Genomic DNA, 27,300 nt, shown 5'->3' with positions numbered 1-27,300 from the left:
CTGCCACAATGGTTAATGCTGTGCTGTAGGGGCTGGCCCAGCTCAGTTTAATTTTATTCCCTTTTTAATTAGGGAGTTGATTGCCACAGTTCAGTTATTGCCATAGTCTGGCTCCAGAATATAGTTGTATCCTGGTGCACTGAAACGATCCTTTTTGGGAAACAGGCGGCCCTTTGCCACATTCGGGGGTGTTTTGCAGCAAAGGGAGTTCCTTCTGCTCTTCATCCCACGTCCCCACCTTCTGATTCTTTTGGGCAGTGGGTCAACATGCCCAACACCATCTGTCTGAAAATGGGGTAGAATGAGCAGAGTTGTAAGTTTCACGAATTCAATAGTGTATGTGTGTCGTTAGATACTGAAGTTGCATATGAACTACATTAGAAATTAATATTGAAGGTTTCCTGTTTAGGAAAAATTATATAGTTATTCAATATACACATTTCATTTCCTGTTGGTTTTATAATTAGCTGTTCTGTTCCTGAGAATAATTTCCTTTTCTTTTTTTTCAGAAGTTCATATATCTTCTTTAATCAGCTAACATACACATTTGTCTTACAGACAAATGTATTATATGTTACATATTTCATCACTGAGTGGCTTCCAGAAATTAATTTCCATATCTAGTCTTCATGAATCAGCAGAACACCTCTATAAATCTTCACTCCCTATAAAGCATTTTTTTTAATAGAGGTGTATCCTCATTCTGATGTTCTATAATCAGCTTTGTCAGAAACACTGTGGGCCTTTTTTACTTTAAAATATTAGCTTACTAAAAATTTAAACCACTATTTATAAGCAAGAGAGGGAGAATCCATGTATTATACTTAAAATCATTAAAAGATTGATGAGCATTCATAACTGGAAAATCCTGGCAGACGAATAATTTCTTTGCAGCAGCCTGTGTAATTAAGGGGTGAATGAATATTGGTAAAAACATTACTCCTTACTCTCTTCTTCCAGTAACTTGAGATGGATCACCGCTTACAAAGCTATATTTCCCTCTCCTGTAATGGCACAGGCAGGTGGGTCAATTATAAGAAATCAAAAACCACAGGGCTCGAGTAGTCAAACCAAGTACTCGGATACAGGAACGGGGTGCGGAGGTGTATTTTCTAGCCATCTTTTGCTCTAGCAGTAACTGAAGTAGTAGTAACTACTCAGGGGTGAACTTAATCAGGAGGCAAATACAGGTTTTGTACAGGTTTGTGCACCTCTGCACTTACCACAGGGTCAGTCACCTAGAAAGGTTTAAGTAGACGCCTGGAGAAGGATAAAAATACTTTTTCCTGCAGTGGCAGAGATTTCTCCCTTTGGCCATGCTCCACCAAAACGTCATTTCAGTCAGATGCCCCTGACCACTTAACAGCAGCTAATCTGAAACATTGGAATCACAGCTGCTTTATTCTGTACCAGCCCTGAGAATGTAACTTGGTCTCTTGTTCAGTTAATAATGGTCCACGTCATTCCTCTGGGATTGTTTGAAATGTCTAACATCAATCTCCTTCACTGGGATTTACACCCTTCTAATGCTTCTTCCTGTTCACCATGAGCATGAAGAGTAACTGTTTTCCTTTTTCATTTTAGAGCTACCTTTCATGTGTTTGCATGTCAGGGAACATGCTGTCACATCCCTTTCTCACTACTCTCTAATCTGGATTAAATGACTTAATTTCTGGTTTGGGTTTGTGTGGTGGGGCAGGAGGGTGCAGGGCCGGCTCCTGTGAGAAGCTGCTAGAAACTTCCCCAGCTCCAAGTCGGACCCGCCGCTGGCCAAGGCTGAGCCTGTCAGCGACGGCGGAGGCGCCTCTGGGAGAACAGATTTAAGAGGGGAAACCTGCAGTGAGTAGTCGGATTGGAATGTGAGAGGAACCCCTCTGCGGATACCGAGGTCAGTGAAGAAGGGCGGGGGGAGAAGGGGATGCCCTTGCAGCCCGTGGCGAAGACGGCAGGCTGTCCCCCCCAGCCCGTGGAGGGGAGCGGAGGAGCAGATGCCCACCTGCAGCCCGGGGAAAGAGGAGCCCACGCCGGAGCAGGGGGATGCCCCCCAAGATGGCCCGGACTCCATGGGAAAAGCCCACGCTGGAGCAGTCTGTGCCTGAAGGACTGCAGTCCGTGGAAAGGACCCGTGCTGGAGCAGTTCATGAAGGACTGCAGCCCGTGGAAAGGACTCACGTTGGAGAAGTTCGTGGAGAACTGTCTGCCATGGGAGGGACCCCACGGTGGAGCAGGGGCCGAGTGAGGAGTCCTCCCCCTGAGGAGGAAGGAGCAGCAGAGACAAGGTATGACAGACTGAGCCCGACCCCCATTCCCCATCCCCCTGCGCCGCCGGGGGGAGGAGGTGGAGAGAACCGGGAAGGAGGGGGAGGGCTGGGGGGAAGGTGTTCTAAGGTTTGGTTTTACTTCCCATTATCCTTGTTTTGATTTGATTGGTAGTAAATGAAATTGATTTTGTTTTTTTCCCCCACATCAAGTCTGGTTTTTGCCCGTGACCATAACTGGTGGGTGATGCTTCCTTGTTCTTGTGTAGACCCACAAGCCTTTCATTATATTTTCTTCTCCTTATCCCACCGGGGCAGGGGGAGGAGTGAGAGAGCAGCCTCGTGGTGCTTTGCTGCCGGCTGGGCTTAAACCATGACAATTTCTTTCAAGCATGCCTCATAACTCACCTTTTCTAGACCTCTGATTATTCTACACCTCTTACTACTTAAGATTTAACACTAAAAACTACCGAATACTGAACCTGTGGGCTTAATGTTGAGTAGATTGGAAAGGAGCTAAGAAAGCGTGAAAATGTAGGTACAGATGAACACCTATGAGAGTAATAATTAGCCAATGAAGGCCTATGGATGGTTAGATGGAGTAATCTCAGCCAGTTAAATACATTTAATGAGACAGCATTGGTCATCACGAGGAACATGGATAGAACAAGAAAGGCATCACATAAAACAAGTAACGGCTCCCTAGGTAGGAAGAACAATATGGATCTTCTTTGTCTGTGTGAGAGATGTATAAACCACCCACAGATTTCGTCACTACTGGTAGAGAAAAAAAGGTGACATATTCCTGTAAATTTGAAGAGGAACGCCTAAGCCCACTTCTATCTGTAAGGTGGGCATTCTTCATAGTCGACTGAAGAAACAGCGTACGAGGTATGTGCACTAAAAACCTGGTTAAGTTATTGTGATTGAAGCACAAACTCACCCTAAATCTCTTAATAGATGCTTTTTTTTTTAACGCAGGAATAGCTATTCTTGTAAGAGTGTGGTATAAACTCCAGGCATTAACGTTTTTATAATTTATTGTTGCAAGTATAAGAAGAATGTACATGCAGCGGTCATTCCCGTCAGCAAAACAGCTAAACCAGTTCAAAAGTCATTGTTAAAACTAGCCTTATTGTTGTTTTCAGCAAGAGATTATGGTATCTGTACAAAAGTAGACATGCCTTTAGGTTTTTCCTTGAAGTACAGTTACTGGCATACGGAATAATAAAAGAAACATTCAATGGTTTAGGGCAAGACCAGCATCCAAAATAGACTTGAAATGACAAACAAATTGGAGCAGGCACTTATGTCCAGATGAGCCAAACAGTACTTACCTTTGACAGTAAATGCGCAAAATTACATCTGGCTGAGAAAATCCCTTTGAGCTGCAAGTAATTGGCAGGTGGAATAGTACTCAGGGGAGTACCAGGCGCTTGCTCTGCTCTTACCTGTCCTTTGACATCTGCTTGTGCCTGCTACTGGAGGGAGACTATTGGGATCTCTGACCAGGCACTGGCATTTGTGTATTTTTAACTTACATTCAAGGGAGGATATCATCTGTTACCTTCCACCATTCTTCTCTTTGAGTCGCTTCAGTGGCTATTCTGGAAAAATTGTAATGCCAGTTCTGGGTTAAATCAAATAGAAACGCTTTAACTGTCTGAATTTGCCATGCTCATTTTACCTCAGCATCCTCAACTTTCTGTGGCTCTTTTCCAAGCATGTCCCACACTTGCCCAGCTCTGTTTAGTCTGGGAAAGGTATAAGTAAAATAGCTGAAGGTCATATGGCTAGTATCCATGCAAAACTAATCCTTTATCAGAACAGATGTGAGTTGCAAAGAAAATTAACGTCTAACTTTCCAAAAGGTTTGAAGGTAATCTGTCTGGAAACAGCCAGAACTACACTACAGCGATTCTTTGCTTACTTCACCATGAACTGGTGGAAGCGCTGTATGCCAAAAACATTATTCAAATCAATATGAGTTTAATAAAATCTGATATCTGGGTGTGATCTGTCCTTTCTGTCTAGAATCTAAGGAGATTAATGCAACTTTTCTTTGTCTAAAGCTGGCACAGTCTGAACCATATCTCTACATAATACAGACCCGGGGCCCCGTGAGTCCCCTCTTCGTGTGCTGTATCTTCTGAGAAGACTGAGGTGTGGTATCTTGGTCCTCAAACAAAATAGCTAGCACTCATTCCAGTTTGGCTGGAATTGATGTGAAGGACATGTAGGTTCTTTGAAAGAAAGACCGGGTAGATCAGCTACTATAGCTGTAAAACAAGCAGCAAAAGGCCAGATGGCCAACAAACTGTCCATCATCTTCAGAAAAGGCCACCCATCATCTAAGAAAGCCAAAATCCAGGAAACTACAGCCCAGTCAGCCTGACTTCAGTCCCTGCAAAAATCATGCAGTGAGTCACCTGGGAACACGCTTCTAGGCACACGAAGGAGGTGGTGACCGGGAAGAGTAGCAAGGGTAAATCTCGCCTGACCTGGGTGTTTCTGTGATAAAATGACTGGATTTGTGGACAAGGAGAGAACAGAAAATGTCATTTTCCTCAACTTTAGCAGAACTAAATTCTAATGAACCGTAGTGCTAGAAGGTAGACAGGAATTTTTTTAAAGAAGAAAATTATTAATGAAGTTTGAACATCTCCTCTAGGCCAATGTAGGGAAAAAAGACCCCAAACACAACAATTCAGTGTGGTGGTCTAGAAATCCAAAGCAAGTACAAACCATCTCACTTCATCTAACTGAGAAGCATTAACGTGGCTCATGAAATTGTCCTGTATTGCTCATGACTGGATGGATTCCTTCTTCCATTTTGCTGTTGCTACTGTAATCATATCGGTTACACAAATTCAGTGATGATCTAGAAAAATCTTTCTAATATGGTCTCTGTGTGTGTGCATATAATATATATCTCGCTGGCACATGCCTATTCAGGAATGAATTTGTTATATGCTACAAAAAGGAAAAAAGTGTACTGACAGGAACCAAACCAATAGTGCCTTTCAATCCTTCCAGCTACTGTCTAAGAAAAAGATAAACATCTTTTTCATAGGTGTGATGGATAGTGGTGACACTTAATTTGCTTTAGTAAACCTGAAGAGTTTAAACCATGTAACTAATACGAATTCTAGCACTTCTTTCAACTTTCATGAAAGGTTTACACTAATTGTACATGTTGGTTTTGGTGGTGACTAGATACTGTGGTGATAGGTTCTTCAGAAGTGCTGAGATAGATAAAGTTAGGATAAACTGATGTATTTCATATTATGAGCAGCTGGATGAGCCCTGAACACCATACCCAAGTGATTAATTTCTGAATGGTGGTGAAAAGAGAGGGGGGTGCTTAAATAAATCAATGGTGATTTTAATAAACTGGGAGACTCTAGGTACTAAATCTGTCTGCATCTGATCTGAATTGCAATGACCTGTCAAAAATTCATCCATCATTGCAAGTTCCAGACAAACTTTCTGGCAGCAGATGTTTCAGGAAAGCTATTTCATATGGGAAATATATCGTTTGGTGTACAGCATTCCCAAGAACAAAAAGCAAAGTAGAAAACATTTCACGAGTAACAGCAATAACTTCTATGTCATACCTAAGCCTAGTTTATTGGTGAATATAATTTGTAAATGTGAATTTCCAACATAAATCAGTCAATGAAATACTACTCATAATTCAGCTGATCTCAGATAGATGTAGTAATTAATTCAGTATTTGTGTACTTGTGAAAGCAATGGTATTTCTAATAACTTTAAATTCAGCATTATTAAATCCTGTCTCTAAGGCTAGAAGACTGGTGCCTGCTTTTCTGAAAAAATGTGGTGTGCCTCCACCAGCCAGGCTATGGGAAGAGCTTTAAGAGATAGCCTGCAAAAATATGCCACGCTCCCTCGGATCTGTATTCAGCAGGTGTGGGGCTACCTGTGCAACCCATGTCTCTCTCATACCAAGACAAAAACTATAGGAGGATGAAACTAACTTGGAGAGGATAGTATCATTAATTCAGGGTAGAATACATTGTGTAAGCATTGTAATTATTCTCCAAACATAATCCTAGGAAGTTCTTAAATAATGTAAGTTAAAACGTTTCTACAAATATGTCTGTTATAATGTGGAATGTCACAGATGAGGCATCTAAGCAACCTTAATTCCAACCTATAATGAGATCATACCGTATAGATACACCTGTGATCTAAATAGTTCCAATCTCAGATTGTTTGTTGATTCTCAAAGCCATGTTAGGTTTTCCTCATCAATACTGTGGCCGTTGCTTGTCTGAGATCTGTACAGCTCTCACAGCCAGGCGTATCTACCGCTTCCCTTCTAACCTGGGGCTCGTTCTCCCAACTGTTCTCTCTCAGTGACTGAGATAAATACGGAAGGAAAAAGACCCACCAAACAACCAAAAATCCAAAACCCAGAAGAAATTGGGGGGAAGAATGTTTGCCTACCACTTAATATGGGTTCATTGACTTCCTGTCATAAGAGAAAGGACTGAATGTGGACTGTGTGAAGGATTTAAATTCAGAGCACCTAAACTCCAGTTTTTCATTGACACCTGTTCCACCATTTGATACATGACCGGTCCCTTCTCATGTGGCAAGAAGGCAATGTAATGAACATTTCTTTGCAGCCATCAGTGAAATTGTCATATAAAACCGCTATTTCTCATCTGAACGTGTACCTTGAAAATTACCTCTGAAGACAGGCTGGACATATGATTAGAAGATTGCTATCCCAGCCAAATGATACCCCAAAAGCTGTTCTACTGTCACCTCTATCAAAACTGTCCATTCTGTTTGCCAATTATAATAGCAGAATCTATCACTCTTTTCAATTTTCATTATATCGGGAATTTACTTTGCACATTTTCTTCCTCTATGTAGTACTTTAAAATCATATTTCATTAAATGCTGTTTCTAACATAATTGAGAGCAATTCACTTATAAAGTAACTGCTGACAGATGGATCCATTTATATCTTATACATGATGTGCTGGGCTTCTTATCTTGTCACCTGTGTCTAGTGTTTGAGAATTCATCTTTTGTATTAGTAGCTCGGAAAGCCTCAGCTTGATACACTATATCAAGTGTGTTAATTTGAGCTCTGCTCTCATACTGCTATAAAACTGACGGCTGCCAAACATTTGGAGAAAACATCTTGGTTTGTCTTTTACTTTACAATATGTCATTTTCAAAACTCCTCAAAGTGAATGAATGCAGAAGTCCTTGTGGCCTCTTCCGAACCACATTGAAATGAATAGAAGGCCTCCTGTCAGCTGAAGAAACTGTGAGTCAGCCCACGATTGCCTTAAATAGACTAATAGCTTAATATACTGTGGACGTTAGGTGCTTTCACAGCGCAGTCCCCCTTTTGGATAGAGACACGTTTTGCAACTTGCCCTACTTCCATTTTTAGCCCTGCTTCTCTCATTTATCAGTGCATTATGTCAGCGGGGTAACATTTTATGTAGAGTAATGCTATTAAGAAAATATGTACATATTGCATGTCCATTATTCTCCTTTATTTCCCTGTTAGTTATTTGTACAGCATTAGCTTGGAAGGACTGTGGGTACTTTTTGCAAATCACTTCTCAGGCCTGTGACAAAAGATTGTGTCCACTCCAAGGGGTTTACTGCCTCAGCACTGGTTCCCATTACCATCTGTCCATTCCCCTCTGCCAAAGACACAGAGGGGAACCAAAGCACAGGAAATAAATGGTCAGCCGCACGTAACAGCGTAGCACATGGGTGCTTGAAACAGGCACTGCGCGCTAGCCAGAGGAGAAAATCCATCTCCGGAGAGTAAATGAGAGGTAATAAGTAGGGAGTAAATTATAATGAACCTTGAAAGTGAGGACAAATAACTTCTGTCTAATACAGTAGAGAAGCTGGAGCCAGCAAAGGGAAAAATTAAGAGGTGGATGGCATGGAAAATGATCCTGGCAGGAAGCTTCATAATGAGCAGAGGGAAAGATCATTTATATCAAGACCTGGGCACAGCAAGAACTGCAAGTGGAGGGCGCGAGCCTAAAATCGAACTTCTCCTCTCTTTACGTTTATGAAAGACTGCGTTTTAGGAATATCGAAAGCCAAACTAACTTCCAGCCTTAGAAGGAGCTGGAGAGGAGCTAGATGCCGTCCGGGGTGCACGTATCCCAGTGGAGCCGTCGGCAGCAAGGCCAGGTGGAGTAGCATAGTGTCGGTGCTGTTGGGGTTGGGACGTGTTTTTCTGGGGCTTTGGATCCATGAGTCGGTGTTACAGCATCACGGGATAGGCAGAGGAAACTGCTTTGAAGTGAAATGACATGACCAAGAATTGTGTTCAACAAGTCAATGTTTTCTTGTCCTCGTGGGTTATTTACCTCTTTGTGCTAATGGTAAGGGCACGATTCCGTCCCATTTAGCTATCAGCTGGACCTGTGTTTCTTTAGGCTGTTTGATGAAGTCTTGTGAGATGATAGTGGATTCATTATTTTAGAAATTGCCAGGGCTTACCCTGGAGAGGGCAAGGTGCCAGCACCAGTCAAACAATGTCTAGCTCTTCGATTAGAAGCAAATTGTTTGAAGCTGGAATTCTTCCCAATTGGTGTTTTTCATTTATTTTTCCTCTGGAAAGATTATTGAAAAAGCTGTTACAGCTACTTTGATCATGCATTCCTGCAGGTTTAAAACTTAAGCTTATTCTAAGTACAGACCGCATATGTTTCAGGCCTATGTACGTAATATATTTTAATGTTGCTAGGGCATCTCTGACCTCAGCACAGAAATATCATGAGAAGGAATGGAAGAAGCCAGCTAGAAGAAGGACAGGAGGTCTAAAGCTTAAAATAATCTCATTAAAATGTATTTTTCTAAGTTTGACAAAATAATGAGAATCAGCCCTTGATCCATTTTCCTGAAAGCAGTGATCAAATGTTTTAGAGGACAGTTTCATTCTTATTAATAATTTATTTTTTACTAAGAAGGATGGAAAATGTGTAATGTGATAACTATGAAGGTATGCAGAGTCTTTTTTATTATGATCATGAACATTTATTTGTGGGATAAAATTACCCTTAAACAGCAAAGTCCCCTACTATTGCACATATATGCCTGCTTCTTTTAGCTATTGCTTCATACGTGTCTACTCTAATGAGATACCTACTTTAGGTGCAAGGAACAAACATATTCAAAATATCATAGACCCAATACTGTGTGACATATTTCTGTCATTTTTCATTGTATACTTTAAGCGTTCTTTTATTAACGAGAACAAATGCGATGCTTGAATCATTCAAAGGAATTGCAGCTCTACCACCTCTTTAAACTGTCCATTGATATCTTCAGAAAGCAATTTAATCCAGCTCTTCTTCTCACCCCACATGACGAAAAGACAAAATTCTCAGTTTGTATTACATTAGCCTTCAAGTCTTCTTAAAGATAAATAATGTTGCCTGCAGGTTTACATTAGGGATTAAGTGTCTTTGTTCTGAATAACTCTGGAAATAAATTAAATGAAAGGAAGCACAGCCTTTAGCTCTTTTTCTGGGTCTTCATTTCAGACTGTAACTTTTATATAGCACTTTTGTTTCATCTATCCAGCACTAGGCCATGGTAGTGGTGCTTAAGTATGTTTGAGGACAAAATGTAAAATGTTTTCAGAAAACGTCTTCCCTTGACCGTCCCATTTCCGTTGCCTTAATGTAAAAATGAACGTTTTTCTCAACAATCTCAGAATTTTGAGGCTAACGATATCGCATGTGAACTTGACTGCTTTGTGGCTCGGCTTAAAGTTCTCAGCTCTCCACAGGAGAGCCATCACATATTCTGCGACGAGACATCTAATTCATAATGACCAGTGTGTTACTGATGCATGCAAAATTCAATGAATGATTCTTGCAATGCAGAATCTTCTCCTACCTTTGGAAAATACTTTCAAAGTGCTGCGTGACTCATAATAATGAAAATATCTCTGATCTGCAGCTTAACACTGTCATTACTGAATTTCAGTGCTAAATAACCTGTGGCTGTTGCAATCTTTTCTACATCTATAATGTCTGAAATAGGTTAATTAAGTTTGTTCTACATGCAAGATATAAATGCTTATTTCTAAGCGTAGAGGTCTGAAAATCCAGTTAAAATATTCCCATTTTTCCTACAGAAAAGATGAATGAAAAATTACATAAAACCATTGCATTTATTTTTAGGATAGATAGTAGTCTGGGTTCTACTTTTAAAGTGATTTGGCCTAGCGGATCACCATGTGGTCTTTCCAGATCTCCAAACTTTATCAGTAGTTAACCAAAGATAGAAGGAAGGCACGCTGTGAGGCAAGGAAATCTTTCCTTCTGTACTGCTTAACGAGAGCAGACAACATTTTTTTGTTTACATATGTGATATTTTTACCCTTATATTCTTGAGACCTCTCCAAAAATTGAGAGGGCTAAGGACTACTTCCAAATCTTCCACTCCAAGTTGGCTTTGACATGTTTACCACCCGCCCCCCACCGGCTTTCCTTGGGTTTTGGTGTTTTCTTTGATTTATCACTCTTTTGCTTCACATTATGACTAAGGAGGCTTTTAATACTAACACCTGAGCAGAAAAAATCAAAATTAAGACACTGTTCCACTTGACTTAAAGCATTATGCCAGATTGTTGAAATAGTCAGGGATACCTCAGCTGTAGAAATTAGGTGTTGGTAATTATGCATCCTATGAAAGATTTCAAAACTAATTGTGTTTCTTCTCAGTTAGGGCAGTGTAGTGTTTGACACTGCCTCTTTCATTGAGCTTAGGCTGCTCTTACGGAATGTGAGTCATACAGAAAAGAGTACAGCAGCTAAAAAAACAGTAAAAAAAAAATAAAACAAGAAATAAGAAATACTTTCTGTGATTTAGCAGCTGACTTGGAAACAGAGAATAGAACACTCTTTAGTTTTACGGTAGATGAAGAGAGTTGGTTTCCTGGTCTTTGAATGTATATATATAGCTCTGATTTAGCATAGCAAGGTAATAACTAGCCCTGACTGTAGAAAAGAATATTTATATGACATATTTTCCTGGCTTCTTAAAATTGAAACTGTGTCACTTCTACTGGAAGATTTTCCCTTATCTAGCCTGCAACCTGACCTTTTTCTTTCAAGTCCACAGGCAAGAACGAGCAATTGTGGATCTGTCTCGCTGCCAGGAGGGATTTACACAAGTAGAAGGGGAAACAGACACCGATTCTTGTTCCTTTTCCACACTTGCAGCAGTCGTCGGTGCACAAGCCTGAACTTTCTGTTTGGGTAAGACATTAATTTCCTTCCTTTGTCAGGCAAAGCTACAGCGATGGACTTTCGCCTAAAACAGATTAAAGCGTATTCAGCCGCTCCCTGCCCCCCCCCGAACAAACAAAATCTCCATCCAAAGGAACTGTGGGCAGATTTATCTGCAGCAAAAGGGCAGTGAGAAAGAGTAGGGGTAGGCACAGTCTTTGGCAGACGTAAGTGTTGGCAAAATGGACGTCTGGTTACTTTTATTAAATGCCTTGGTGTCCAGCAGCATATGGGAACAACCTACTGCTACTCCTCTTCGATGTCAAAGTGTGTTCCTGACGGTGGTGCGGGTTTGTTTTTTCTGTCTGCACAGAGTAGCAGGCAAAGGTAATCTCAGAATGAGGTATTTCCTTCTCCTCATACTTACCCCTTCAGATTTTACAATGACAGCATACTGAGAGAGAACAGAAGGACTGAATAAATGCAAAAATCACTTTGGCACATCTGGAAAAACTGCCTGTGCGTTTCTTTCCTTAAATGTTGCAAACAGGTGGTAACTGCAGCTGTCTGAAATACTTCGCCTTACTCCCATGAAGAATTTTGTTGGTTTTTTTTTTTTTTTTTAAACATCCCCAAAGCGAGATTTTTTTCAATTTTGAGCTGGTTCTGATTTGCAACAAATGCCTTTTAAAAGGGGAGACACAGACACTATAAAAAAGAACTAAAAAAAATCCACACAAACACAATTTTCTAAAAAAACAGAATTAAGATGGGAGAATCCTGCCATACCCTGACAGGTACAGTCTTCTAGCAGTAATTTCCAACATCCCTTTGGCTGATATGCCGCAGGAACTAAAAGTCTTCACAGCCAGTGAGATTTTGATCCTTTATTTCAAGGTCACAGTAAATTAAATGCACATGATTATAATAGGAGAAACAGGGGACTGTCACCTGTCACCCCATAGGCGGTGGCCTGTCTTGGGGCTGCAGCTGCGTGAGGATCTCTGATCTGTACTCGTAACCATGAACTGTGGACTAATATTGAAATAACTCTTAAAATTCCTTCAGCAAGGCACCCATATGGAGATAAATGACTTTAAATGCACCTTTAAGCAATTGTGGAAATTTCTAAGCTAAGAACTTATTCATATGAAATTGTGATAAAGCTCTGAACATGAACTGAAATTTGAAAACTGTAGCTTTTGGCTGCCTTTCAAGAAAGGCATTTTATTTTCACTCTGCACTTAGTAATCCAAAATGAAAATATAAGTGAGATCGAAGGGTAACTGCTATGGGCCATGTTGCATTGATTGTGGAGGTTATTTTACATAGTTCTGGGAATGCACAAATTGCCACAATCTTTCCATGCTTTTATTTATAAAAATCCTGTACAATAAGGGGGCTGTGGGTAGGTACTAAGACTAATGTGTGAGACAACTGTTTACCTTGTACTTCCAAGAAAACAAGCTGGAATGGCGAGACTGTTTCACGTAAAGGGTGCCCTCACGTAGGTTCACCACTTCTCTTTCAATTCTGTCTTCATTCCCTCTCCCTTTATTGTCTGACTTGTACGACTCATTTTAATTTTAAAATTGCCAACGTGAAGTCTTTACTTTTCTGCTTGTCCGAAAAGCGCCTTGCAAACCTACGGGGATAAATAAATGACATTAGTGATTAATGCTTACTCAGTCACCCTGCAGTTCTTGGCCTTAGTATTGACTCTGTTGGCTTGTGCACGTACCAGCCGTGAAGCTGGCATTAAAAATTATTTCCTCTTAGGCTTCAGTGTGGTGTCACACATGATGCGTGTAAAATAGCAGCATGTGGGCACGTTTGTTTTGAACTACGGATGCAGTCATTCCGTTTGCACTGCAAATTTTCTGTTCTAGAAGCTTTCAAACAGAATGTCCTTTACTCCTGTGTGTATAAATGTGTATCACAGAACGAGTGAATGGTTTAATTCAGAGATTCAGGCAATCCTCCTAAACACGACCGTCTCTCCCTGTGCTGCGTGCCCATCGTCGTCCGGTGTTTTTTCCCCTCGGTGCCCGCGACGCTGGGACTCACAGCCATGTCTCGATGCTGCTGTGGATGTGCCGGTGATGGCGATCTCTGTGCTTCCCCAGCAGCAGCCAGCCTGCACGGCTGCTCTTCTCTCTCTCCTCTGGAGTTTCCGCTTCCTTTTCCTGCTCTTAATTTTCTATTCTGGACCACAATTGTGGAAAACATGTACAGAAAACAAATTTACTAATTTTAGATTTCATTCAGTGAAGCTTATGGCCAGTCTTATTTTTTTTTTAATAATGAAGCCTTGCTGTGGTACTACCTCTGACTGTCTAAGTTTCATTCCTCAGTTCACAGAAAGTTTGTAGGAATTTGTCCAGGTCCCTGGCAGGGCACTCTCTGGTCCTGAAGGCAGAGCTACACAGCTCCTCACGCAGCTCTGGGTGGACCTTTTTCCACCTGGAGCTTTCTACCTTCTTCACCATGCCCCCTCTATAAATGAGACAAGCTTTTAAGGATGGAGGACAAGCCTCTTTCAAAGCACCATCTTTGTTCTAATTAACACAGAAAAGCTTGTTTTAATTAACAAATGCTCTGCCGCAAATAAGCTCAACAGCTCAAAAAAAAAAAAAAAAAAGTGGGGGTAGCAGTTAAAATGAAATACTAAACAAAATAAGTACACTACTTCATGCAAGTCAGTTTTCATCTATTGAGCTTCTTGGGCTAATGCTAAAATGGATGATTCTTTAGCTTGCTTGCTTTTTCTCCAAATGGCAACAAAATATTGCTCCCTTTAATTCCAGTTCAAATTAATGGAAGTCTGGAGGAAAAGAAACAGACAAACAAACAAGGAAATGTTTTATATTTGGGTTTATCTTTTCATTTTGTGGCAGATGGGTTTGCGTTTTTTTACAGCCACCTTTTGAAATCAGTATGTTATTTTGTCATTTCTTTGTAAAAGAGTAACAGCGCTGAATCTTTATCATATTGATCGTTTTACAAGTTTTCATCTGGGGTCCAAGATAATACACAGCATTGTTATTGCATTATTATTTTTCATTTGTATCCTATTGATTTGCTGCCAGTAACTTACAGGTCAATTTACAAAAAGATGGGGTATGAATCATTTTTTTTCTAAAAGATTATGCCACAATGGGAATGCTTTTATAAGGCTGTCAGATCTCTAGGTTTGTTTTTTCTTCTCTCAGAAGTGCAGCACATTCATAGATTAGTGGCACGGTTCCACCTGGATTTACACCCAGAGTATCCATGACTTTCATATAATTCATATGAATAAGTGGCTATACACAAGCCTACACTTAAATTGGAATTTTACTCCTGGGGAATGGTTCTTTTCTCACTTCTCCCTGTATAACTCAGAAATAATATACAAAGTCAATATAGTTACACTGATGTAAAAGAGATGGGAGGGGAGATTTTGTATGTCTGAACACAAGCTACCAAGGTTTAACATCTCCAAATGACAGGTACTAAAAATATACAAGGAAAATTACTTTTGGCACTGGCCGGGCCAATGTCGGCACTGACAAAGTGTGTCCTTTCTGCACGGTTAGTAGTGCCTTGCCCTGTCCTGAGGAGTTGCAATACCTTTCCAAAGGGTTAGTGGGGGACTGCCACCCAGCCCAGTTCAGAGCCCATGGGCATTATAGCCCTCTGAGCCTGACCTGCCACTGGAGCAGGGCTGGAGAGTCCCTGCCTCCTGGATTCGCCCTTCGTATCTGCACCAGAAAGGGTACCATCAGGCCACAAGTGCGCAAATTTTCTATATTTTCACCCAAATCCCTCTGAGCGATGTACTGAGGACGCTTGGGACACCAAGGTTAGAAAAGTTTGCCGTAATAATTACAGTTTACTACCGAGTAGTAGTAGTCCAGTTACTACCAACTTTGTACTTAGAAGGGCCACTTTTGAAAGAAAATAAGAAATCTTAACCAAATTTTCCTTATTATTTGTATTTGACTTACCGCCACTAGAATTTAGCTACTAGCAAAGCAAAGATTATAACGGTATGTAAAATTGCACAAGTACACCCATTCTTTTATTCCTTCAGTATAAAACCGCTACTACATAATTTACAAGGGGTTAGGGTTTTAATTATTCAATGCAAAATGTGTTAAATGCAGTAGGCTGATGTATATATGCACCCTGATGTGTACTATTATTTTTCTCTGGAACCCATCCAGGTAACTCAAACCCACAGTGAGGGACTTCCAGTTCATGTTCTACCTACAGTGTATTGAATTTCCCTGGCATCCGTTCAACAGGAGCAAGTTTGACGAGAGAGTTTTTTTATAGCACAGAATACCCTTTCCTGCTAGTGAAAATTTTCAGGTTTGGAATTGGTCTAATGTTTCATACTAGTTCGTGGCGCGGAACTGGATGCTGAAGTTAAACCACGCTCTTACCCCTCTTACAGGTCACTTGAATAATCTTCCCAGTTCGGGAAATTTTATTCTAAATTGCCGATCATTCACTGAGCTCAAAAGCAAGAGGCAGTCCAAATAAATTTCTCATTCATAATGTGTCCCATGGCAAGAAAATAATCAGGTAGCTGAGGGTGATGCCCGTATGTTGTAGGAATATTTCAAAGCATGTTTTAGTTTGTTTTCTTCTCTTACCTGCTTATGTTTTGTTTCACATTTTGACACCATTAGGATACAACTGCATCAGACAGGAGAGAGATCAAAGGAGATTTCCTGCTTAAAATGCAGGTGTAAAGTCACAAAATGTGCTGTGTCTGGCTGTTAAATGCAGGAGTTGTACAACGGTTCATATATATATATGCAGCTAAATATTTTCATATGTATTTATGTTAATATTTGCGGAAAAAATGGTCATATTCCAAGACTGCTGGAAATTTTTTTAATCATTACTAAATGATATAGTGCTATTTATAGACATGAAAAAAACCCAACCCCAAAACATTTTTCTTGCTTGATAGTATTCATGGCTGTTTCCATTGAGCTGAGATTTTTTTTTAAAAATTGAAAAGAGACTTCATGAAAAGTGCCAAATCCTTTAACTTATTACTAAGGAATCTTTGATTTTTTTTACACATATTTTTATAAGAAAAAGTTTCTGAATATTAGATTCAGAACATCCAATTTCTAGTTTCAAAATCTGTCCTCCTTTATAAGAATCAAAAATGTTTCAAAATGGTCAGATCTACTGTTTCAGTAGACCTCAGTCAACTTTATTGTCTGATAGTTTAACAATCACAGAGAGTTTAATGTTTTGCTTTAATGTTAAATATTGTTTTATAAATCAAATTAACTATTTTTCATGAAACGTGACTTCTACTTTATTTCAGAGTCCTGCAAAAGGAGAGCGTTGCATCTGTCAATAATTTGTCAAAACCAAGAAGTTCACGCTTTCCTTGTTTCAATTATACCTAACAAGAATGGGAGATTTAGCAAGAGTTTCTAAGTTTCAGTGAGCAGATGTTTAAAAAAGATCCAAGCACTTTTTTAGAATGGTGAGTATGGATATTTACTCCTTGACTCAGATTTAGAAATCGACTGAGACATTCTAACTGCTATAATAAACATCAGACAATGCTTTCAGAAGTTGGGATGTTTGAAAAGAATCAATGAGCAGAATGCTGAATTGAACTTACTGCTGATATACTACCTGCAATCTATGAGCGAACGTGCAAAAAAATCAACATTTCTAATTTTCTCTTTTAAATCTGGCAACTTAACCATACTTACAATAAGCCTTGCTTCACTCTCTGATTGTGAAAAAGTAAAAAAGCAATGAAACATAAGTTACCTAAATGTCTATCTCTAAAGATTCTTCACGGGTGATAAATAACGCATTGCATTAATTATATTTTTTTTCAGCAACAAAATACAGTCTCTAAGTTAAGAGGTGGCTCTTATCACAGATATTAAACTTCTGGAAGTTTGCTGTTTAATGCACTTTTTATAGTTTGGTATAGCCCTAGTCCTGGACAATGTCAAATGGGTCAGCTCCTGTCAAGGTAGAGTGCATCCTTCCACAACCAGTAGGTCTCTGAAGGGTTACTGATGCGCCGTCTGTTGACTTGGCTCTTAGAATGTGAATAATTCGTGGCAGGATCCCAAATGATGAATAAACGTTCAAATCTGTGTTGGGGATAAACATATTTATATAGCTTTAACCCAATTACTTAATGTTATTACCCAATAATAAGGTAGGTCTTTTGGAAATTTTTGTATTTAAAGCCATCCTTACTTTTTGCTAAGTTATGAAAGTACGTTACAGTGTTTTGGCAAAGAGACCTCCTTTTTTATACAGTGCTATTACAGAAGAACTGCCCAAGCAAATCAAGTTATCAGTCTGCACATCAGAGCCTTAATCTGAGTTTCGCTCTTGCATGCAGAAGCAAACATGATAGTCATTCATATTATAATAACCTCTAATTGAAGTTCAGGCGGTGTTGCAAAACCAGCAAAACGTTCAGGTCTTTGGTTTCTGATGCGAACACTTATCAGCTCAGATTTTTAGAGGGCATTCGATGGCTAACCTTTGTCAATGCCGTAACTGTTTACTGCGTAGAGCTATTGTGTTGGTTTTATGGACACAGAGATAACATTGCACAGATGTTATCAATGGTCCCTTAACTGTCAATCAAAATTTAACTACTTCCCATGTGCCATGGGTAAAACATATATCTATAAGCTGTTTTTCTGGTGTAGAGAAGCCAAAATTTCATGCTATATCAAATCATGTAGATTAAATGTCAACAGCCATAAACTTCAAGTAGGACTTGGAAACTCAATTACTGGATTATGCTGGACCATTCTAATTCTTCATAAATCTTTTATATGTCTTTTGATATCGTTAAGGAATTTCTATGATGATAAATTACTGTGTGATAATATAAATATCAAAAAAAAGGACCCAAAATTAATCTTTTTAATAAAACTTCTATTAGGAAGTAAGTGCTTCCTTAAAATGGAAATTCATTGTCACAATCTAGAAGTGGCTGACGTTATGAATAGATGCATTACTGCGGAGAGGACATCCTACCGTGATCATAAAAGCAACTTCTGAGTGCTCGGTTGTGTTTCTGTTCACACAGAAAATCTGTCACTCGGCAACATCAGGGCATTTGTAGATAGGGCGTCCTCAGGCTATACAATTTCATAGTGTAGCACGGCTGTCTTTACAAATAATTCTCTTTTGGTATTTTATATTTCCAAATTTTTGTTCTTCCATTTTGATCTCAAATATATTTACAAAATATATGTGTATGTGCAGTTTATATTGCTAGGTTTGGGAGTTTTTTTTCTCTCTAACAAAATATAAACTGTGTCAAAAGGCTACTTAATGTTTACACTGAAAGGGGAAAACCAGATGTCCTGATAAATTCTTGGCTTAATGAAAGCCCATTAAAACCAGGTTTATATCTACAGTTTTCAATGGTGTGGCCATGTAGGATGTTTCTGGACAAAAGCTAAAATTTTAAGTATATGTGATGATTTTTTTTTTTTTTTTTCCCCTCAGACTTCTTTTCTGTACGTATCTCTAGCCCAGCAGTGAGAGGAGAGCAGTGATCTGTACAGTTTCTCTTTTCTGTCATTACTAACCAACCTGGAAGTTATTTTTTGTCAGGATAAATATTTTTTTTAAGAAATTAATAGAAAGAAAACTTTCCATTTTGTTATTTATGATGTAGCAATGGGGCTGACAGTCTTATTCCACTGTCTCTGGTGCACAATCGATGATTCAGAATTATGTCCTAGTACATGCCAGTCTCCCAGGTTTTCTGTTCGTGACGGTTTTCTCTTTTTTGTGTTCCGAATGTATCTAAATACCACAGGAGTGAATCTAGTTATTATGTTTTTCAATTGTGGGTGGGTTTTTTTTCTGTTTAGTAATACTTCAGAAACCCATTTTCCAGGGACTCTTAATTAGTTCTCTGAAAATTAAGCACACAGACACCATAACTAACTACCTCACTTTCCCCCATGACATCCATCAGTGTTATTAAATGACTCTAATAACACCACAGTTGCTGGAAATCCTGTTGAGATTTAACAAGTGGCCATATGCTACCCTCTATTAGAAAAAAGCAGAGGGGAGCAAAACACACCTGAAAACCTGTCAAATGTGGGCAGAGCTGAGAGCTTACTACGTTTCCCCTTTTGTATCCCATGTCCCTGGGAGATCTTTTTGCAAGGGGAGAACTCATGAGCTGCAAGCAAGGAAGTAACGATACTCTGTGAACAGTTGGATTCCAGGCATATTTTCCATCATGAAGGTATTTGTTACTGGTAGTCAGGCTATTAATAATTCCCATTTTCTCCCTGGAAATCTCCCTGGGTCCAGAACAGAAAAAGTCCATTTAGCCCATCACGTGTCAATTTGTGCTGGGACGGAGAAGGTGCGGCGATGCACAGGTCATTCTCCTCCTCCGTGCCTGGTTTGCTCTATGGTGCCCTGTGAGAAGGAATTCTTTGGCCTCTGAAGGACCAGAGAACTGATGAGATACTATGAAATTAGTTTTTTAAAAGATACAGATTTTAATGTGGCATCGCTTGTGTGTGTGTGCGTTTGCGATTTGTGTATATATAATTTTCCCTGAATTCCTAAGCTATTTCCTAATTTTTTTTGTGTTCTCAATGTATTATTTTCAGATTTGTGTGTTTCCATAAGCAAATATGCATTTAATTCGATACATATTTAATTATATTTGGTGTCTTACACAAATAATTTCACACTCTTTTCCCCATTACAAAGAATTTGCCTTGGCCTTTGAAATGGAGAAATCTGTATGATGGAGGGAAAGCACCTTCACCTGATGATGCTGAAGGAGACTGGATCCCAGCCCACACTACAGTTTGCAGTTTCATGGGAACTGTGATCCCTTGCCTCATTCAGAGGCAAAACAACTTCTTGCTTCTCTGGCAGGTTACCAGCCCCCGCTTTAGAAGGTCTGAATGCACAAGCTTGGAAAATCCAGGGGGGGGGGGGGGGGGGAAAGCAACAGACCAAGGTCATGAAGTGGTATTTAGTTTTGTCATTAAATCCAGTGAAGGTCAGGATTTGTTCCCAGATATTTAGAGAAGACTTTGTGAATCCTGTCCCTCTCTGGTGCATAATGCATTATCTGCGCTTTCAACTTCTGCAAAGTCAGCTTTGTTCTGCATATCCTACGCCGGCAATTGCTTGCAGGAGCTAGTTAACTGGCCACGCAGTACAGCTTGCAATATAATTTCTTTGTACATTTTGGAAGCCACCAATCGTCTGTGAAACCCCTTGTTCGAAGACTAGAAAAACACTCACTGTGGGACTGTAGAAGCTGCAAAGGTCTCGACCGCCTGCTTTGGGAAATGCCCTCGCTATCTTTCAGGGAGAAGAGGTTGTGTATGGTCCTTGATTCAACACGTGCCAGATTCTCAACTCACTGCCAACCAGTAGCATCCCTGCAGTTAGAGAAACTATAGATGATCCATGGCTATTTCAGCACGGCTATATTCATCTTGCAAGAAAGACAGCTACTTTTGGTGGACTAACATCTGCTTTTTTTTCTGCACAGTAGCTTTCCTTTTTTTCTGCACAGTAGCTTTTATTCAGCAAATTAAACTGCTGGAAGTTGCAGCTGACCTTAGTAAGCTAAGTCCATGCTGTTAGTCTCTGGTCTGTAATGCAGGATCTTTTTATCAGCCAGAACATTCCCTACTCTCTTGTTATTACTCCCTCTAGGAATATATGATTACGCTCTTCTTAAAATATTTATATCGCTTCAAGTATCCGTACCAAAAAATCCCTTTTCTTCTTTTTCTCTCTTTTTTGGCAGGACGTCTTCCCAGGGATGATGTATCACCACTTGAAGACGGATCTCACAAAGGACAAATCAATTCTGAAGTGAGTCCTAGTGCTTCTTTTTAACAATTAGCATTCCTGTTTCCCGTGGCTCTTCCTTTTTAATAAGGTCTAAACATGTCAAGTTATTCTGGCATAGTCCCTAAAGCATTTAACCACCTGAAGACAGACATAGGGATCTTCAAAAATTTCTGAATTAGTTGAGAATGAGGCAACAATGCACATATTTTATCACAGAAACACCATACCAAAGGAAGTGTCAGATTTTCTGTCTTTCAGTGACTTCAGATCAGGACTTGGTGCCTTGTTGGATATGCACATACTTAACACAAGACACCTGGATGAATTCCAGGGCCACGCGGTGAGGTTATCTACCATGTGTTATACAGGTGGTGAGTCTAAATGATCTTATGCACAGAAAATCTCTTACTCTACATAATACTCTTGACCTTTTCCTCTGTCACTCATTTATCTGCACTCAGTAAAGGCTGGCATGTGGCTTATTTTACTGACGGCACGCTGTGTGTCCTAGGATCATCGTTAACGTGCTGTAATTCTTTACACAGTCATTACAGAACTATTAGGGACCTCAGTCTTGGTCTTTATATGGTCATTGGAAGAGTTTTACGCTGGTTATTATCACTGTTACGCTGTCTTGCACTATTCGGCAAACGCTAGGCAGCAATTACAGAAAGCGTTACTTACCATCAAACCTGTACACAGTAAGTTGGTGAAATATCTTTCAGAGGTATAATTCACCCATCCACCAGAGCACAATAAAACACCATCTTTATTTCTGATTTTATTGGTTCTGTCTGCTCTCATCTGGTGCCTGAACATTTTATCTGTTCACACTGTTTTTTTCTAATGCAATAAAAGTAGCGGACAGGATTTTGCCCTTTATTTAAAACGTTTTGCCACATTTAGAGGTAAAAAACAGGCACTTTTTGTGTTGTGTCTTTTCAGACTTATCAGAGAAAGAAATGCTTTGATACTCAGCACGCTCTACAGGAGCCAATCCATGGTTTAATAGGAATAGTCTCTTCCTAAACATCTTATTTTTCTTTTGTTTTTAGATGAACCTGTCCCTCTCTACTTCGAAAGCAATGTAAGTCTGTTAGAAGTGGAGTGAAGGAACTGCATTTCCTTACAGTAGGTATGCACATTGAATCAGTTGTCAGAGGTCCCTGTTCCCCCCGCAAAATCTCCCCTTATGTCATTCTCCCCCCCACCCCTCCACATCACCTGTACTTTGTCAACCTTTGCAATTGCTATGGAAGTGGATGCGTGTGCTCTTATTCCTCTAGTTGACAGCTGTATTCCCAAGACAGCAGTAGGGACCATTGGGTCCGGTCCACTAAACACGTCCGGTTGTTCCTCCATCCGTTACCCAGGAGAGTCCCCCTCCCCACTGGAAAGGTGGCAAAGATGGTGGCCATCAGCTCGTGCCCTACTTGGATGGTTTCCAAAGTGTGGTAGTGCCCAAAAGTATACCTCTGCCCACCAACGGGAGTCGAGAGTTGGGCATCACGTCTTGGGTACTGTGTCTTCTAGCTTAGTAAGATACATCTCTGGGAGTTAGGCACCTGTGCTTCCCGATGCATATTAAAGGAAAAAGGGAAAGATCTGGCTCCCAGTCCCTACACAAATGGAGTTTAAATTATTTACATTAGGGATTCGGTGAGCAGAGATCCTCACTTTCAGGCAGATAGATGATACGTCTTTTCAGAAACAAGCTGACACTCTGAGCACCAAAACAGGTCACGGGAACTACAATAAAAAGCAGGGTTCTGCCAAAGCTAAAGGGGGAGGAGTCTGTCGGGGAGAATGATGGAGCAAGAAGAATGGTATTATAACTGGCAAAGGGGGGAGAGAGGAAAAAAAGAAAAGAGTGAAAAGTGTAAGAAACTGGAAAAGACTTTAAGGAACATAATGCTGTTTAATGGGGCAGAAACTGAGAGACAAGTGAATTACAAGCCAGCGCGATTAGCATTTTTTCAAGACAATTTGTAAAAGGTGACAAGTTGTAGATTAAATGCTTTGATTCACCTTTCTCACTCTGCCTGTGTACTTGTGTCATTCACTTAATGTAATAACCTCTACTAAACAGTTGTAGGCTGCAGCATATTTTTGTTGACCTTAAAATACGGAAAAAAGATACGATTCTGGAATTTGAAGCATGCGGGTTTTTTACTGGCTAAAGGGTCATATAAAGAAGTATAGCTGAACGAAATTTTTTCATTTCACATGATGAATCAAGGCTCATGCATCATAGGAAGTCCAAAACAATTCAGTTAATATAATTTCAACCTATGTCTCAATTCTAAAATGGTATTAAAATGAAAATCTTTATTCCTAATTCTCGTTCAGTGCAGCTTAGATGAGCCTCAGGCTTCAGGTAATCCCATAACAGGAGTTATAAGAATTATTTTCTTTGCGACATAGAAGTACTTAGAATGAGAAACAGCAGCAGTTTGGGGGTTTCTTTCCGCTTTCTTTCCTTTCCTTCTTATTCCCTTCTACCCAACATGGCAGAAATGCAATTTAAGTGAGTAGCAGAAAGGCAACATACATTAAGTTAACAAGCAAGGAGAGAGAAAGAAAAAAAAAAAAAAAAAAAAAAGTCAATCTTTCAGGCTTTAGAGGAGCTGATACTAGTAGGAAAACTGTGCCTGCAATACAAAGCCAAAAGATAACAAACTTCCTAAGATATGCTTTCACAAATCAGCAAAGTACATAAACTAGAAGAAAAAATGCATTCCTGTGGACTGTGTCCCTAAGATGACAAACTGTGAAAACCTGCAAGTGTAAAGTCGGTATGAGATGGTTGTCAGTGTAATGTCAGCTTCTAGCAGAACAGAAATAACTCAGAAGTCTTGGGACGAGTTCTCTACTGCCTTGCACATTGTACAGTCTTTTAATCAAAACCCAGAATGAATAGTTTCCAGCCAGACACAAAATACCACATGTCAGACTATGCAGAAAGAGGACTACTGCAGAAATGGCGTTTTACCAGTATTTAAGATCTAAACCAAATACGAGACAGGGTTCAGCTTGAATAATGACCTGAGTTGCTTTCCTTTTTCCTTTCGCATAAAATATGTTTTGGCTTGTATTTTGCTTCAGCGTGCTTCTATAAATCCTCAAAGGATCCATCTTGGGAGCATGTCCACGATTTGACCTTTAGATATTGACAGAGAAGATGTATATACATATATTCTCACGTTCTATGGTATGTATTGACAATAATGGCAGGTTTTCTGTTTCTTTTGTAAATGGTTTAATTTTTACATATTTGTATGACTTCATGATATAGTTAGCCTTCCGTAATATGCAATATTTATGTCACTTCTTTTAATCTAGGGATTTAAATGCTGTACTGCATATTGATAAACACATTATACCATTTAAACCAGTATACTGCAATGTCATTTGTCAAAAATGAAAAATGCACAATAATCTATGACATGAGGCTATTAATTTATCCACAGAGGCAAAACTACATGCACTGCTCGACTGATAAGCCAGCTTCTGTCTCTTGTGGTCAGAGGTAATTCTTTTTTCCATATTAGCTGTGTGTTGGACCTTGGTTTTACAGATTTTGTTACCGGTGCCAGATCGTATGTGGCAGCTTTGTAATGTGGAGTATCCTCTAATGAGGATTGCACAGCCACCACCAGAGTAATTTCAATTAGCACTTTGACTAAATGTAAAACTGAACTCCACTGGTAGCAACCGGTGTCTTATTCATTTAATTGTTTTGTGCCCATGGAATTTTTTCCTTAGAACTTGTTCAGGGAAGGATATGACATATACCTTTTACCTCTCTGTTTTTCTCTCTTTCTATGGTATATCACATCAAAGGGAGATTATTCACCTTTGCAGGCTGAACTACTAGGCCTACACTTACTGAGAGGAATCCAACAGAAAAATGTTTAGTCTACTGGGCCCCTAGAAGAAACTTTTTACCCCGGTTTTTGGAGCAATACTTACGAAAACATTTTTATAAAATTCTCCTTTTAATCCTTGATCGTGCTCAGATACGTTAGATTGATACAAAACCCCCTAACTAACTTCACTAGCCTCAGTGGAACGACTAAATTCTTTTCCAACTTTGCACTATCAACCCTTAAGTATAACTTCAGTCATATCAAATTATAGCAGGACAGCCTGTTTCCTTTTCGCTCAGATTCAGCAGTCTCTCTGCTTGCTTTGACTCACATATAAGGATACGTGGGTCTCCAGGAACTTACCAGTCTAGAAATGGGTTAACTTAACTAGCACATTTTTGAAAGGCAAAGTGAAGTAGCCAAGTCCATAACCCACAGGGCTATGCTTAATGATGGGTCCATACAAATGTCTTCCATAAACTAAAATGCATTGAAATGCTGCATTGATGTATATGAGTATTAACAACCACATTTGCATTTTTATACACTCCCCATTTGTTCTTCTAACCATAGCAAAATGCAAATCAATGGGTTTTGTTATGGATTTTTTTTGTGTGTATATATATATATATTTATTTTATACACTTACATAAAAAGGCATGGATAGATCTGAATATACGGCTGTTAAATTAGTCAAGAATTAGGAAATGCTCAGGAAGCAGACTGGCCAAACATGCAGAAACACTGTGATTAACTATATGTGTATCTATTTCAGATCAAACCAGGTTATTTTTCTGGACACTTATTTTCTCACACTGAAGATGCCTGGAAGCATAGCACAAGTAAATTAATTTCATGGTAACAGTTACAGTGCTCTTTTTCAAGTTCCTTTAATTGTTTTCTCTTCGAGTTCAGGAGGACACAAGGGATCAACAAATGGAGTAGAATAAATGAGAACATGAAGACACAAAGTTTATCTCTTTATACCTTTTTACCAAGGACGCGTGGTGGTGTTGCTGCCCTTGAAACAGCATCTTTGGACCCCTGTTGGCTTTGCAGGATCAAAACGTCTTCTGGTTTTGTTTGCTACCTTCATAGCAAGTCCTGAGTTTTGCTTGGGGATTTCAGCTTTTAATGAATGAAAATGAGGACGAAGTACAGCTCAAGACTTTAACCTTTTCCTACTATTGCTGCAGTATTGAGAGAAACTGAATGGGGCAAAACTGAGCTCCAGTAAAGCAAACCAAAGCTTTTCTGATGATAGCATTAGGTCAGTTTTCCTGCAATGCCCCTGTTGCAAATATTCTGGTAAAGAAATCAAAATTTAAGCACATAGAAGAGCTAGGTTTGATTAAGAAGTAAAATTGTGAAGCATCATGTATAGGATTGTTAAGTTTGAAATGTAGCCACAGAAACTTTAGGAACTGTGTTATGTGTGACTATAGGAACCTTAATATTGTTGAAGTTTGAAACAGCTAACCCTAGAAACCTTACCAGGAAGTTACTGGTTTTTCTATGTTTTGTTTCACAAAACTAAGAAAACTGTCACGGACACCAGTTATGCTGCTTGGAAGCCCCTTACCCTTCCCATCTCAGTTTGAGTATTGAAGATTCCAATCAGTAGAGCTAAGTGAAATTGACCAATGATTGTTTTGAAATAAGAATATCGATAAGGTTATATAATCAAAGGACCAATCATCAGAAAGGTTAAATTTAAAAGCGAGCATAGTAAGCATTTTTATGTAAAGAGCTTATGTAACAACGACCTGACAGAAAAAGTCTATAAAAACTGATGGATTTTGATACTAAGTTTGACACGCCTTTGGAGGAGGTGTCCCCAGCGCTGCAATAAACGAAGTGCCTGCTTCTTAACTTCACATTGGTGTTAAGGAGTTTTATTCCAGATTTTGGTAACAGTTGTGGCGACCCAGGTGCGACTTCACGAGTGAGACTGGACAAGATCGAGTGTTGATCAAACTCCGGCCGGCATCGAGGTATTCTCGGGGCGAACCATCACCCTCGACTCACAAAGCTCTTCAAAAGTTCCCTAGAAAA

General features: G+C 39.6%; 1 long non-coding RNA gene across 4 annotated transcripts in view; it reads left to right on the top strand.

Annotated features, from left to right (window-relative positions):
• Nucleotides 1-26,307, top strand: part of LOC115344900 — a 35,755-nt gene extending 9,448 nt beyond the window's left edge. For 3 of the 4 annotated variants that reach the window (XR_003924676.1, XR_003924674.1, XR_003924673.1), the window contains 6 exons: nt 11,405-11,548; nt 16,854-17,018; nt 21,330-21,397; nt 22,432-22,511; nt 24,482-24,587; nt 24,847-26,307. This is a non-coding gene — a long non-coding RNA (uncharacterized LOC115344900). The remainder of the gene's footprint in view (nt 1-11,404; nt 11,549-16,853; nt 17,019-21,329; nt 21,398-22,431; nt 22,512-24,481; nt 24,588-24,846) is intronic. The other variant, XR_003924675.2, reaches the window with a different exon arrangement.
• The last annotated feature ends 993 nt before the right edge of the window (nt 26,308-27,300 follow it).

This window comes from Aquila chrysaetos, chromosome 1 (genome assembly GCF_900496995.4).
Source record: "Aquila chrysaetos chrysaetos chromosome 1, bAquChr1.4, whole genome shotgun sequence".
NCBI classification, from domain to species: Eukaryota; Metazoa; Chordata; class Aves; order Accipitriformes; family Accipitridae; genus Aquila; species Aquila chrysaetos.
Note: the sequence above shows the minus strand (reverse complement) of the source record. Positions and strands in the feature narration are given on the sequence as shown.